This window comes from Amia ocellicauda, unplaced genomic scaffold (assembly GCF_036373705.1).
Source record: "Amia ocellicauda isolate fAmiCal2 unplaced genomic scaffold, fAmiCal2.hap1 HAP1_SCAFFOLD_56, whole genome shotgun sequence".
In the NCBI taxonomy this organism is placed as follows: domain Eukaryota; kingdom Metazoa; phylum Chordata; class Actinopteri; order Amiiformes; family Amiidae; genus Amia; species Amia ocellicauda.
Window position 1 is genome coordinate 344,927 of NW_027102986.1, and position 13,340 is coordinate 358,266.

Below are 13,340 nucleotides of genomic sequence, written 5' to 3' on the forward strand. Positions count from 1 at the left end.
ACAGGGAGTCCAATTCTCTTTAGTACTGTGTTGTTGGCAGTTTAGCCATAATTATTGCCTTATTCTAGGCCAATAAACATAAATATCACTGAATTAGTGCAATAATTAATGTGAATATAACTTTCACTTTAGAACAGGCGGTCAAATTGTCTTTCTTACAATATTTGAGCAATTTATAACTGTAAAACCAGCACTAATTAAACATAGTTACTAGCTTCATATTGTTCAGTTAATTTAATAGATACATTATGTATAAGGTACACTTATAAATTTCAATTAAAGAAGTGAATTTATAGTATTACCTTATCACGAATCCTGGAGTCTTGTAGAACTCAATTTCTGTAATAATTGGACGCAGACAGATATAAATTGTCAAATTTATTCAAAAACAAAGACTAAATGTAGCACTACACTAATTATACAAAAGGGAAAAACTAATTAAAATTCAACTCTAGATCAACAAATCAAAGACAAATCACTTCCGTGACCAAATCAAAGACCATGGGATCGCATATGATAACACACAAATCTTTAAACAAAAAAGGTTATAAACACATTGACTACAACACCGGTTAGTAAGACGAAGGTGAGTCTCTCATTAGTATTGTTAGTCAGACATTAAATAACTACGCAGGTTAGTATTTATGTCAGGTAACTTCTCGTTATATATATATATATATATATCAGTCTCATTAACGTTTAGGTACAGAGAAAGATCCTATCATTACTTGTTACCACAATTTCCCTTAACTGATTATTATTCAATGATTAAGGATAGGCAGGGCCACCAATAATCTAATGTCTATTCACTTGTGTCAATTTCAGACTAAACAGTTAAACAGGAATGAGAAGATATTTCTCAGCGTTGACAGATTTTATTTCTAAAATTATCAACAAAACAGTTGAATGCAACACACATTTATATTTAAGAAAACTAAATGATATTACACATTCTAGAGTTATGAATCACAGATTAACATTTCTAATTGATTTCTTAAATGTCATGAATCACAAACTCCAAACTGTTAAACTTATGTGAACTTCGTCGCAGAGAGGCCTCTCTGGCTTCGGGCTCAGATAACAGCACACGGCACGAGGTCCGTGTGGTTTGGAACAAAGGCAGTCCGGTTCGGCTTTGTCCAAGAACTTCCACTCAGTCGATGCACCTGGAAGTTGGGGTTTCGCGAATGTAGAGTCTTTTCCAAACAGATTTTCCATTGGTTTGAAGGCTCCAAGGTTGTGCACAAAATCTTCTTTGTAAGCAGGGTTCCACCGTAGTTACTTGAAGACAAAGTCTTTGAGGAAAGCAGGGCCCTGTTCGTTCCAAGGGTCAAGTTTCTTAAGACTCAAATAGCTATTTAAATGACTGACACTTTCGTATTCAGTCGACTTAATCAATTGTCCAGCTGTAAAACTCCACTGATCAGGTGGGTCTGTAAAGTTATTTATTTAATAAAGTCCTTTAAAAGAATTCTTCGTACGGCTCAATCTCCTTCTCCCAGTTTAATTCTTCTGTTACCGGCAAAGACTTGGTTGGTTTCTGGTTCCGGTTCTGGCAACAGAGCTACAGGTTGCGAGTTTCTGGTTCAGGTGAGAGAGAGAGTAAGAGAGAGAGACCGTACGCTGTTCTTTATAGTCTGTCAGATCAATAGGTGATTGGTTCTTGATTTTTTTAGATTGGATTTCGGTTTCAGCCCCCAGTGTCCTATTGGAGGGGGGCTTGATTTATGACTGATGTCAATCCATGCCATCTTTTGGAAATGCCGGTTGGCCCGGGTTCGTAGCTCTATGTCGGGATTTCGGCTCTCTTCCACTTCAAAGAGTTTTTATTACCTACAGGCCCCTTTCTCCTATCTCATAGCAGGATTCCAAACTATTTGGCCTATTCTCGGTGCCATCCTCCCAAGACTGTCACTTTGATGTAAACCAGTTCACATGCTGATGAGTTAAGGAAATCTGATAAATTTGGGGGGGAGAGGTCTTCTTTAGATCAGTGCTTCAGCTCAGAGCTAAAATGCTCTTATCAGAATACACCCAACATAACGCTACACTGGTTAATTCTGTTCTGGGAAAACCACAATCCTGCAGGTTTAATAAGTCTCTCTACACATCAGTCCCTGAGTACCTTCAACCAATGGTCATTTTGACCAATTAAGCCCAAGAATTGAGTCAATTAAGTTGTCAAGGACTACCAAGTGAAGACGTGAACTCACGACTAGGTCACACTGTGAGCTCACCAGAGCAGACATTACACTGAGCTCACTGTGAGCTCACTTAGCGCTTTTCCAGCGACATGGTGCCGGTGCTGGAGCCGGAGCTGCTGCTCGGCCTGGGATCCAGCTGATCTTTTTTGAACCGGCCCGCTTTTCCACCGGTTTTGACGTCACTGGATGTGGGCGTTCCCAAGCATGGAGTAGAAGTGGAGAAACACAGCAATTGTAATCAGCACCGAGGCGACTGCGTCTTTAAACCCCATTTAACATCACAATCAAACTCATTCCGCGTCTATGGCAAATCGTAACCCTAATGTTACAAATGTTCCCTAAACACCTATTTTGCAGGATCAATAAAAAATTATTAGGATTTTTTAAACTTTTACTGACACACATAGTTAATAGCAATGTGTTATAACTTTACCGAAAATAATAATCTGTATATCTTTAATTGTTTAGACGTTATTAAGATATAATGCATCTTTCACATAGGGAACATTTGTAACATGTTAGGAAAAACAAACAAATGATTTGAAAATATTCATAATTACAGCATACAATTTGTCAGGCTTCATAACAATGGTATTTATAACATACTCTGTAAAAATCAAGCAAATAGCATTTGTGGTTCACGAGAAAATATGTATATATAATCAAAGCTATCAGACTATAGCAGCCGGTGTATGAAGACACATACGATTATACAGCATTATTTGGCAGCTTCGCAAGACCTAATTTTAAACGTTGTTGGTAAGTTAGATAATTAGTGGGGACCCGCTATTTGCAGTTCTTCCCCTCCATAATTGCTAAAATAAAGTTTTACTGACATTTTATTGACCCTACCACTACATAGGGCACATCTGTAACATGAACGCTACTGAATGGCACATACATTGAAAACTACGGAGAACTGAGACAAATCCACTTTACACTTCATAAATAATCTTAAAACGTTTCCAACCAAGGCAACACCCACTTGAAATACGTTCATTCTCATTTTTGGTAAACAAAAAGAGAGATTGTTACATATGTTCCCTATGATGCATCTACAGAGAGAGAGAGAGAGAGACAGACAGACACTAACTCTCTCTCTCTCTCTCTCTCTCTCTCTCTCTCTCAGCTGGGAGTGTGTGGGAGGGGTCTGCAGTGAGCGGGAGTGCTGCTGAGAGCTCTGTCCTTTGGCTGCGTTTTTTTGTTGCTTTACTTTTTTCAGTTTGTTTATTTTGTCTTCTGTTTTCAGTGCTTTTCTTATTGTGGGGGAACAGGGGAGGGGAGGGGGGAGTACCGGTAGTTCTTCCCGGGTCGGGGGGTCGGACCCCCTGAATGCGTCTTTTGAAAAACTGACCCGACGCCATGGAGTCAAGATCGCTCCGGTGCAGTTCTGCCCCCTAGAGCAGTGTGTGTTAGCGGTTGGGGAGGTAGCAGGGTGTGAAAATATCAAGTCTGCTGCCATTGTTATCTTCTTAAAAACCACTGATCTGCTCAATCAGCTAGTGGCTAATGGCACAGTGTTAGACGACACTTTCACCCCGGTGTTGCCGCTCGCTGCTCCTGCCCGGAAGGTAACGCTGTCTAACGTCCCTCCGTTCATCCGCACCGGCTCGGGCAGCTGATGTCCGGCATTAAGAGGGTCCCGCTGGGCTGCAAAGCCCCGCAACTGAAACACGTCGTGTCCTTCCGAAGGCAGCTGTATATGATCCTCAATAACATCAATGAGGATCTTAATGTCATTTTTAAATTTAAGATCGACAATACCGACTACGTCGTGTTCGCTACTTCGGAGTCCATGAAGTGTTTCAGGTGTGGGAGCGAGGGGCATGTCGTGAGGAACTGTCCCGAACAGGACAGGGAGCGGGAGGAGGAGCGGGGCGACGCGGGGAGGAATAGAGACACCGGCCCGCAGCCACAGATGCAGCGGGCAGACAGAGATCGAGCCCCGGCGGAGGAGACAGTCGCCGGTCGGACCGATGGTACCACTGATGCCGTGACGGGGGAACAGCTGCCCGGAGGCGATGACGCACAGCTGGGGGACGGGGTCGAGGCAGCGGGGGATAGTGACGACCGAGACGCCGGGGGGAGATGGTGTTGAGGCGGTGCACGGGGCGCTGGTTAGTGACGAGGAACAACCTCAGCAGCCAGCAGACGGGCGGACAGACACACAGGGTGTAGCCGAGGAGGAGGCAGGGCCAGGCTCGGCGGTACAAGCCGAGGCACCGGGTGGAAAAAACGCACTAAGAAGGTGCTGGGAGGGAGCACGGACGGTGTTGGTAAATAGTGGCAGTAAAAGAAGTGGTGGCACAGTAGTGAAGCTGGGGTAGCGAGCGGCTTGGTGGGGAAAGGTCCGGCTACACGCTGGAGCATCGCGGCAGCCACCGGGGACGCCTCGGGCTCGGAGTGACAGTGAGGGCGGCTTCACGGATTCCTCTCTCGCCTCCTCGTCCTCGGTGAGTCAGAGCTGCAGTGAAGGATATCAGGAGGTTTTTAGAGAAAACGAAGGGAAAGAGGTCTGTTGTAGTGGAGCAGTTTTTCCCAGATCGTGCACGCCTGCTGGCCTCTATTAAGTTTTTACAGAAACCCTGACCTATCAATTTGTACAACACTCACTGAAAACCATGGTTGGGGTCAATTCCTGTTTTTCAATTCCAATTCCTCCTACAAATCAATTCAAAATTGCAATTACTTTTTGCATTCACAGAATATTCTTTATTGGAATTGAATTGAAAAGGGAATTAAAAATTGAATTGGAATTGACCCCAACCCTGTTGAAAACAAAACAAAAAATACAGATCTGGTTCTTCAAATCTTCACTCTGGTTTCATTCTGTGTCGTAGTTCATTTATCTTGCTGTTAATTGCACCACCAATTACACTCTTTGGGTTACTGGGCAATTTTTTCAAGGTAGCCCCTAAAAAACATGTATCACATAGATTTAATGACTTGCACATAGATATATAAAAATCTTTTAATAAACATACCACATATCTTTGAGAAGGGTTCATTAGTTACATATTGCCACAGTAAATCAACATTTTTGTGTGTGGGTGTATTTAAACGTTTTGGTGTATGCTCTTAAACTTGTCTTACACTAGTTCATAGTAAAATCTGTACTTGGCGAAGCAGCTATGCAAAGGCAGTCTTTTCTCCATTAATACCTTGCTTAAGCATTACATTGATGTGGCACAACTGGACTGAAATGTGAAGTATTTGCTCAAAAGTCAAATTTAAATGAGACATGAAAGTTTATATTGTCAAGGATCCCATGGCACTATTCATTATTATTATGTATTAATATGTCTGAAGCATTAATCCAAGGTGATTTACAAGGTGTTGTTGAAAGAGTGACGTGGCTGAATTCTAAGTCAGGCTTCCCTCAATCAGGTCTAACAAATTTGTTATGACTCCACCTTTACTGCTGTGTAGTAATCTGCTGGTACAAAATGGCTGCACCCCAGAGGGTGGTGGGTGAAGTGAGTCTGTAGAGCACTTTGGGATCTTTCCAGCTGCTACATGTAAGGTATTATTATTTATTAATAAATTAACTCTAGTCTCTGAAACTAAAACAAAGGCCAAAGGAACATTTCAAATGCTAACCCTTTGTGTTCTATACAGTTAAAAAGGAGAGTTAGAAATTTTGTACAACAGCATTTACATACCATATATGGCTTCCACCTTTAAGCGATCCAGAGGTGTCTTTTTCTCCGAAGTTGGATCTCTCTTGCTGCCACCACCACGAAGATTGCTCTTTAATAATGTTGGAAAGTCAAAGACAGCAACCGTCAGGGTTCTTGCATATGACGTATTCGTGCTGCACCTCTCTGCAAGGATCCAGGACAGTTTGTCAATGTAAACTCCAGTGCCTGGGAATATTTCCACCTAAAAGACAATGGTAAATAAAAAACAAGTTTATCCCCAAACTATTCTTATATTATGTTAAGTGGAATACATTATCAGTAAGGCTGTGATTTTGTTACAGAAATGTGTTATTAAAGACCACAGTATGTCTCAATTCTAAGTTTATTAATTTACAGACATAATAAAGTCAGTGAATCTGTGACACCCATAATTCAATTACATTCTTATTATCAACTATAACTATGAATATAACTGATAATGTAGCATCATTAGATTGTTTACAACCAATATTTGTTTTCAATATATATATTTTTACCTTGTCTTTGTAATATTGTAGACCAAGAGTGTTATACCTGTTTTGGTGATTCTTTGTCAGATTCAGAACAATTTGCTGTGGGGCTGTCAGAACCACTTGATGGTGACACACTTTTGTCTTCATTGCTGATAAATGTGGCTTTTGTTACAATTTTTTTCAGATTGTCCAAAAGGTCTGGAATCTCTGGAGAAAAAAACCTTAGTATTAAATGATAATCATTTCTAATAATATATTTAATACAAAGTGAAAACAAAACCATCAATGCCTGCAATTATACTTGAGAGACTTGCTCTATGTTATTGGCAAACTGACCTTTTTGTGGGTCATTAACATTAGCTACGAAAAATATAAAAAAGATAAAATACAAGAATTACCAGGTCTAATGTAATGCATATAGTCATTAATGTAGGATTATGAAGTTATGTTGAAAAACTTTATTTAATAATCAGTATTATTAAACTATTAGACAGTGCACATTAAGAGTCTGTATTGTGGTTCTAGATTACTTCAGTATGATCAACTATAATACATTACTCTGGAATCTAAATTACTGAAGAATAACATTTATCAAGGTAAGGAATTATTTGCTATAAATAAAAAAACTTACCATCAACCATACGGTTTCGAAGACATTGGTTTTCATTTTTAAGTCTTTTTAAGTGTTTTCCTTTTCGAGCTGCTTAACTTTTTGCTGTAGCTCAACTTCACTGGACTCTTTAAATGTCTGTAGAATATGACGGGATCTAATTCTTGAAGCTCCATCGGTTTTCTTTCTTATTTTGTGCTGTATTCAGAGAGGAAAAGAGTTTAAAATGAATATATATATATATATATATATGAAAATGATTAAAAAAAAAACAATCCTGCAATACATTTATTTAATATTTGCAGTAATTATCTCACCGGTAACTGTGGTTCATCAAGGTCACTATCATCTGAAATTTGAAGTTTTTTGTTTGGTTTAGGTACTCTCTTCATTTTAGGAGAGGGCATTTTTGTTAGGTCATTAAGTTTTCTTCTTAGTTTGCCTTCTTTTCCTAAAATAAAAATAAAATAAATAAAACCCTGCATTATGTCCACAGATATTTGGGGATTATATTTATTTGTCATAAAAATACTGTGCTTTGACCATACAAATTAAGATGAACAGCCAACACTGAATCAAAACTGAAGTTAAATTATATCTGGTTTAATTTATTTTGTGATTTGGGGGATTTTATTGTAAAGCACAACACACAATAAATCGATCTTACAAATGCCAGTCAAGTATGACGAGTTTTAGCGCCCTCACCACCACCTACCATGTTATAAGAGTATGTTAGAAGTACAACACATTAATAACTTAAACATTCATTTCAAATATACTGTGATTGTATATATCAAATAGCATGTAAAGACTTTAATGTTTTTTTTTTAAATAAACATTGTTACCAGTCATAATGATCTGCGCTTCATGGACAGGCCATCCACCTTTTGGAGGTTTGTTCGTGTCTCTCCACTCTGCTCTGAAGTTTCGAGTCGTCTCTTCGTCATCATCAGCAATGCTGAATAAATCAAAATTGCGAAAGCAAGCAGTGGGAATCACGCTGTAAGAGTCTTTGTCGACCCCGCTTTCCCACTTCACCAACGCGTGCATCACCGCCATACTACCTTCACCTTCTCGTCCGTTTTTTCTGCGCCTTTTTCCCCCGACAAGTCACGGCACAAGAAACAGTCCCGCTCTGCATTCTGGTACTTGGCGTTCTTAATAACACCAACAGGGTGTAATCGCATAGACCACTCGAGTATAAAGTACTACATATCCCATCAGTTACAGTTTTTTTTCATCTTCTGAAACTGCAATTTAGCACTTTCAACTGTTTCTTAGTGATTCCTAGAATTACTAACCGGTATTGTAGTCAATGTGTTTATAACCTTTTTTGTTTAACGATTTGTGTGTTATCCTATGGGATCCCATGGTCTTTGATTTGGTCACGGAAGTGATTTGTCTTTGATTTGTTGATCTAGAGTTGAATTTTAATTAGTTTTTCCCTTTTGTATAATTAGTGTAGTGCTACATTTAGTCTTTGTTTTTAAATAAATTTGACAATTTATATCTTTGGAATTGGTGTCTGCGTCCAATTATTACAGAAATTGAGTTCTACAAGACTCCAGGATTCGTGATAAGGTGATACTATGAATTCACTTCTTTAATTGAAATGTATAAGTGTACCTTACGCTACATATATGTATGTATGTGTGTATGTATGTCCAATTGCTTTGACAATACAAATGAATTGAATTGAGAGAGAGAGAGAGAGAGAGAGAGAGACAGACAGACAGACTGACAAACAGAAAAACAGACAGACACAGACACACACACACACAGAGCCAGCCAGCCAGCCAGCTCAGCGATGACATCACGAGCCTCTCTCAGCTGACTGCTATGACATCACAGAGCACGTACATTCCGTTGCTTGCCGTCTGTCAACCACTCAGTCACTGCCAGCCAGACTGGCTGGCTGGCTGGATGGGGGGGCTGCTTGCTGCTGCTGCGTACCTTAGCAAGCTTATTTGCTTGACCGGCCTTCCTACTCCTCTGCCCACATGCCCACCTATGCCCGATCTGCTGTTCACCTGGATCACAGCTCCGCCCCAACAAGGCAGAGCCCCCCAAGAATGGTACAAACTCACCCACGATCCCCTCCACGGAAAGCTTTAGCAAAAGGCAAAAGCGTTATACGTAATGAAGAGGAACCCGAGTCCAAGACGCATCCGACCAGCCATACATATTTGTGTGTATTAAAGATCACATTTTCTTACATTTAGTTTTTCTGTACTTTATTACATCTTATTGTGATTTATAAAAGTATTGTTTCTTTTCCATATGTATGTATGTATGTGTGTGTGTGTGTGTGTGTGTCTGTCTCTGTGTGAAAGTTAGTGTGTGTGTCTGTACGTGTGTGTGCCTGTCTCTGTGTGATAGTGTGTGTGTGTGTGTGTGTGTGTGTGTATATGTCTCTCTGTGAAAGTGTGTGTGTGGGTGTGACAGTGTGTGTGAGTGTCTGTCTGTCTGTCTGTCATGTAACTCGCACATCTGTGAGGGCACCATTTTTGCAGAAGAGATGTACACATTTTGGAGCAACATATGCTGCCATCCAGACATCATCTTTTCCAGTGACGTCCCTGCATTTTCAAACAGATCACATTTTATTACATTTTGTTTATCTGTACTTTATTACATCTTATTGTGATTTATACTTGTAATGTTTCTTTTCCATATATATGTATGTACAGTGGGGGAAAAAAGTAATTGATCCCCTGCTGATTTTGTACGTTTGCCCACTGACAAAGAAATGATCAGTCTATAATTTTAATGGTAGGTGTATTTTAGCAGTGAGAGACAGAATAACAACAAGAAAATCCAGAAAAATGCATTTCAAAAAAGTTATAAAATTGATTTGCATGTTAATGAGGGAAATAAGTATTTGACCCATTTTCAATGCCCTGGCTTAGGGTTCTCACCCATGATTTGACGGTACATGGCCCCGTCCATCGTCCCTTTGATGCGGTGCAGTTGTCCTGTCCCCTTAGCAGAAAAACAGCCCCAAAGCATAATGTTTCCACCTCCATGTTTGATGGTGGGAATGGTGTTCTTGGGGTCATTCCTCCTCCTCCAAACACGGCGAGTTGAGTTGATGGCAAAGAGCTTGATTTTGGTCTCATCTGAGACCACTTTCACCCAGTTCTCCTCTGAATCATTCAGATGTTCATTGGCAAACTTCAGACGGGTCTGTACATGTGCTTTCTTGAGCAGGGGGACCTTGCGGGCGCTGCAGGATTTCAGTCCTTCACGGCATAGTGTGTTACCAATTGTTTTCTTGGTGACTATGGTCCCAGCTACCTTGAGATCATTAACAAGATCCTCCCATGTAGTTCTGGGCTGATTCCTCACCGTTCTCATGATCATTGAAACTCCACGAGGTGAGATCTTGCATGGAGCCCCAGACTGAGGGAGACTGACAGTTATTTTGTGTTTCTTCCATTTGCGAATAATCGCACCAACTGTTGTCACCTTCTCACCAAGCTGCTTGGTGATGGTCTTGTAGCCCATTCCAGTCTTGTGTAGGTCTACAATCTTGTCCCTGACATCCTTGGACAGCTCTTTGGCCATGGTGGAGAGTTTGGAATCTGATTGATTGATTGCTTCTGTGGACAAGTGTCTTTTATACAGGTAACGAGCTGAGATTAGGAGCACTCCCTTTAAGAGAGTGCTCCTAATCTCAGCTCGTTACCTGTATGAAAGACACCTGGGAGCCAGAAATCTTGCTGATTGATAGGGGATCAAATACTTATTTCCCTCATTAACATGCAAATCAATTTATAACTTTTTTGAAATGCGTTTTTCTGGATTTTCTTGTTGTTATTCTGTCTCTCACTGCTAAAATACACCTACCATTAAAATTATAGACTGATCATTTCTTTGTCAGTGGGCAAACGTACAAAATCAGCAGGGGATCAAATACTTTTTTCCCTCACTGTATGTATGTATGTATGTATGTATGTAAGTGTGTGTGTGTCTGTCTCTGTGTGAAAGTGTGTGTGTGTGTCTGTCTGTGAAAGTGATTGTGTGTGAAAGTGTGTGTGTCTGTCTGTCTGTCTGTGAAAGTGTGTGTGTGTGTGTGTGTGTGTGCGTGTGTCTGTCTGTGAAAGTGTGTGTTTGTGTGTGTATGGGTGTGACAGTGTGTATGAGTGTCTGTCATGTAACTCGCACATCTGTGAGGGCACCATTTTTGCAGAAAGAGATGTACACATTTTGGAGCAACATATGCTGCCATCCAGACATCATCTTTTCCAGGGACGTACCTGCATTTTTCAGCAGGATAACGCCAAACCACATTCTGCCCAGATTTCAAGCGCATGGTTGCATAGGCAGAGAGTGCGGGTGCTAGCATGGCCTGCCTGCAGTCCTGACCTGTCTCCGAATTGAGAATGTGTGGCGCACTATGAAGTGCAAATTAAGACAACGAAGGCCCTGTGCAGTTGCGCAGCTGAGGAAATGCATAATGGATGAATGGGGGAAAATCCCGCTTGCTAAACTTAACCAAGTGGTGTCTTCAGTGCCCAAGTGCTTAATAAGTGTTATTAAAAGAAAAGGTGATGTTACATAGTGGTAAACAGTCGACTGTCCCAACTTTCTTGGTTTCTTTTCACTGCTAATGAGATGCTGTAGAGTGAGTTAGTTATATTGCTTTCAGGAGCTCTAATCGTATTGATGAGTTCATGCAGCATTTGTAATTGAATTTCAAAAAGAAATCTTTGCTGTCTGGCCTGTGTGTATGAGATGTACTCTGTCAATCTTTGGCTAACAACTGAAACATTGGTAGAACAGAAATGGCAACATAAAAAAGAAAAGTACATTTTAAAAGAGCACATTAAATAGGATGAATATACAGTTTTTTACAATCACTTTGTCACTAATTTCAGAACCTTGATGTCATTTTTCAAAACTCTAGACACAAAACTCAAAACGGTCATCACTTGTAACACAGGCTGTCCAATGTTCAAAACATTGCATTGTGCATTCATATCTTTATAGAAACCTAGCACTTGCAGACTTGTTGGTTCAAATAACTCATTTATCATGAAATACCATAGTAACATAGTAACACAGAAGATACCGATAGTTTCACTGTGTAGTTGTTCGTACAATCATTAAATATTGTAGTACAAAATATGTGATACATGTTTCATTATGGTACTACACATAAATACATCACTGTAAAAGGACTAGTAGAGAGAATACTACAGACACAGTGGAATCATTGAACAAAATCTGAAATGTATTGATGCAATACAATCAAATCACACCATAGGTTTCTTTGAATCCATGCAAAAATAATTAGCTACAAAAACGAACAAAACTACAGTAAAATGTCAACTGCAGTGTTCCTCACCTGGCTTAGTGTAAAAAGCAAAACAAAGGATTGATTACTGTACTTCTAAATTTCCATCAGCCCTGTGTTCAGGTTCAGGTTCTCACAACCATTTTTCACAAGAGGCATCTTGAAACTGAACATACCTGAACATACTCAGTCATCAGCTGCTTCACTCTGTCTGCATTTCTTTCAAAAGGCACACTATACTCTGTGCTACACATTGGTATGCAGTATACAGTCATTTGACAATTGAGAGTAGCCTAATGTTTAGTGCATGCTGAAGACTTGCCGCTTCTCAGTACGGACATTTCTGATGATTGAGGCCACAGTTGATCCTGAGTTGATTCTGAGGTTTGATTGAATCATTGTAGCTGCCTCAGTCATGGTCATGCCATGATTTACAACATGTTCTACAACTATTTCTCGGATTTCACTGGACACTATTTGCTGTTGCTGCCGCTGTCTGGTCCGTGGCCTTGTCCTCTACCACGTTCCCCCAACACCTCTCAAATGAGGCCCATGGCTGCCTCTCTGGTGAGGCCTAAGCCCTCCTCTATGACGAGGCCCACGACCACCTCTCAGAAGGGGTGCATGTCCCCTTCCATTCCTTTGACCACCACGTCTTCCTCCTCCCACTGCTTGACCTCTATTGTGACCTGGATGACCTGCCGGCTCCATGTTATCACTGTGTTGCTCGGGTGGATAGCACTCATTTCACTCGATACTCGTACCACAATGTGAAATCAATCATCAATAACCAGTTGGCAGTATTGGAATAGCAATTACAAGGGCCTGCATACATACAGTAATGTCAAATCTGATGTGGAAGAACAATCATCTTCAACCAGGTAGGAGCGTTAGTTGCAATGCCTTTAATACACGCAGCGTGGAGAGGAACAGTGACTCAAGAAGATCCCAAAGTCGCTCTGCCTTCATTTTAACAGTCAGAGCTTTTATACACAAAAATCAAAGAGCTGGTTATAATCAGAAAGTCATTACTATGTTATCTTAAAAGTTAGCTAAGCAGAATTTATATCATTA

The 13,340-nt window shown here is 40.4% G+C and overlaps 1 non-coding gene across 1 annotated transcript; it reads right to left on the minus strand.

The window, feature by feature from the left end:
* Positions 1-9,011: 9,011 nt before the first annotated feature.
* Positions 9,012-9,126, minus strand: LOC136738571 (U5 spliceosomal RNA). The gene has a single exon (XR_010812651.1). It is a non-coding gene; the product is annotated as a U5 spliceosomal RNA (small nuclear RNA).
* Positions 9,127-13,340: the final 4,214 nt, after the last annotated feature.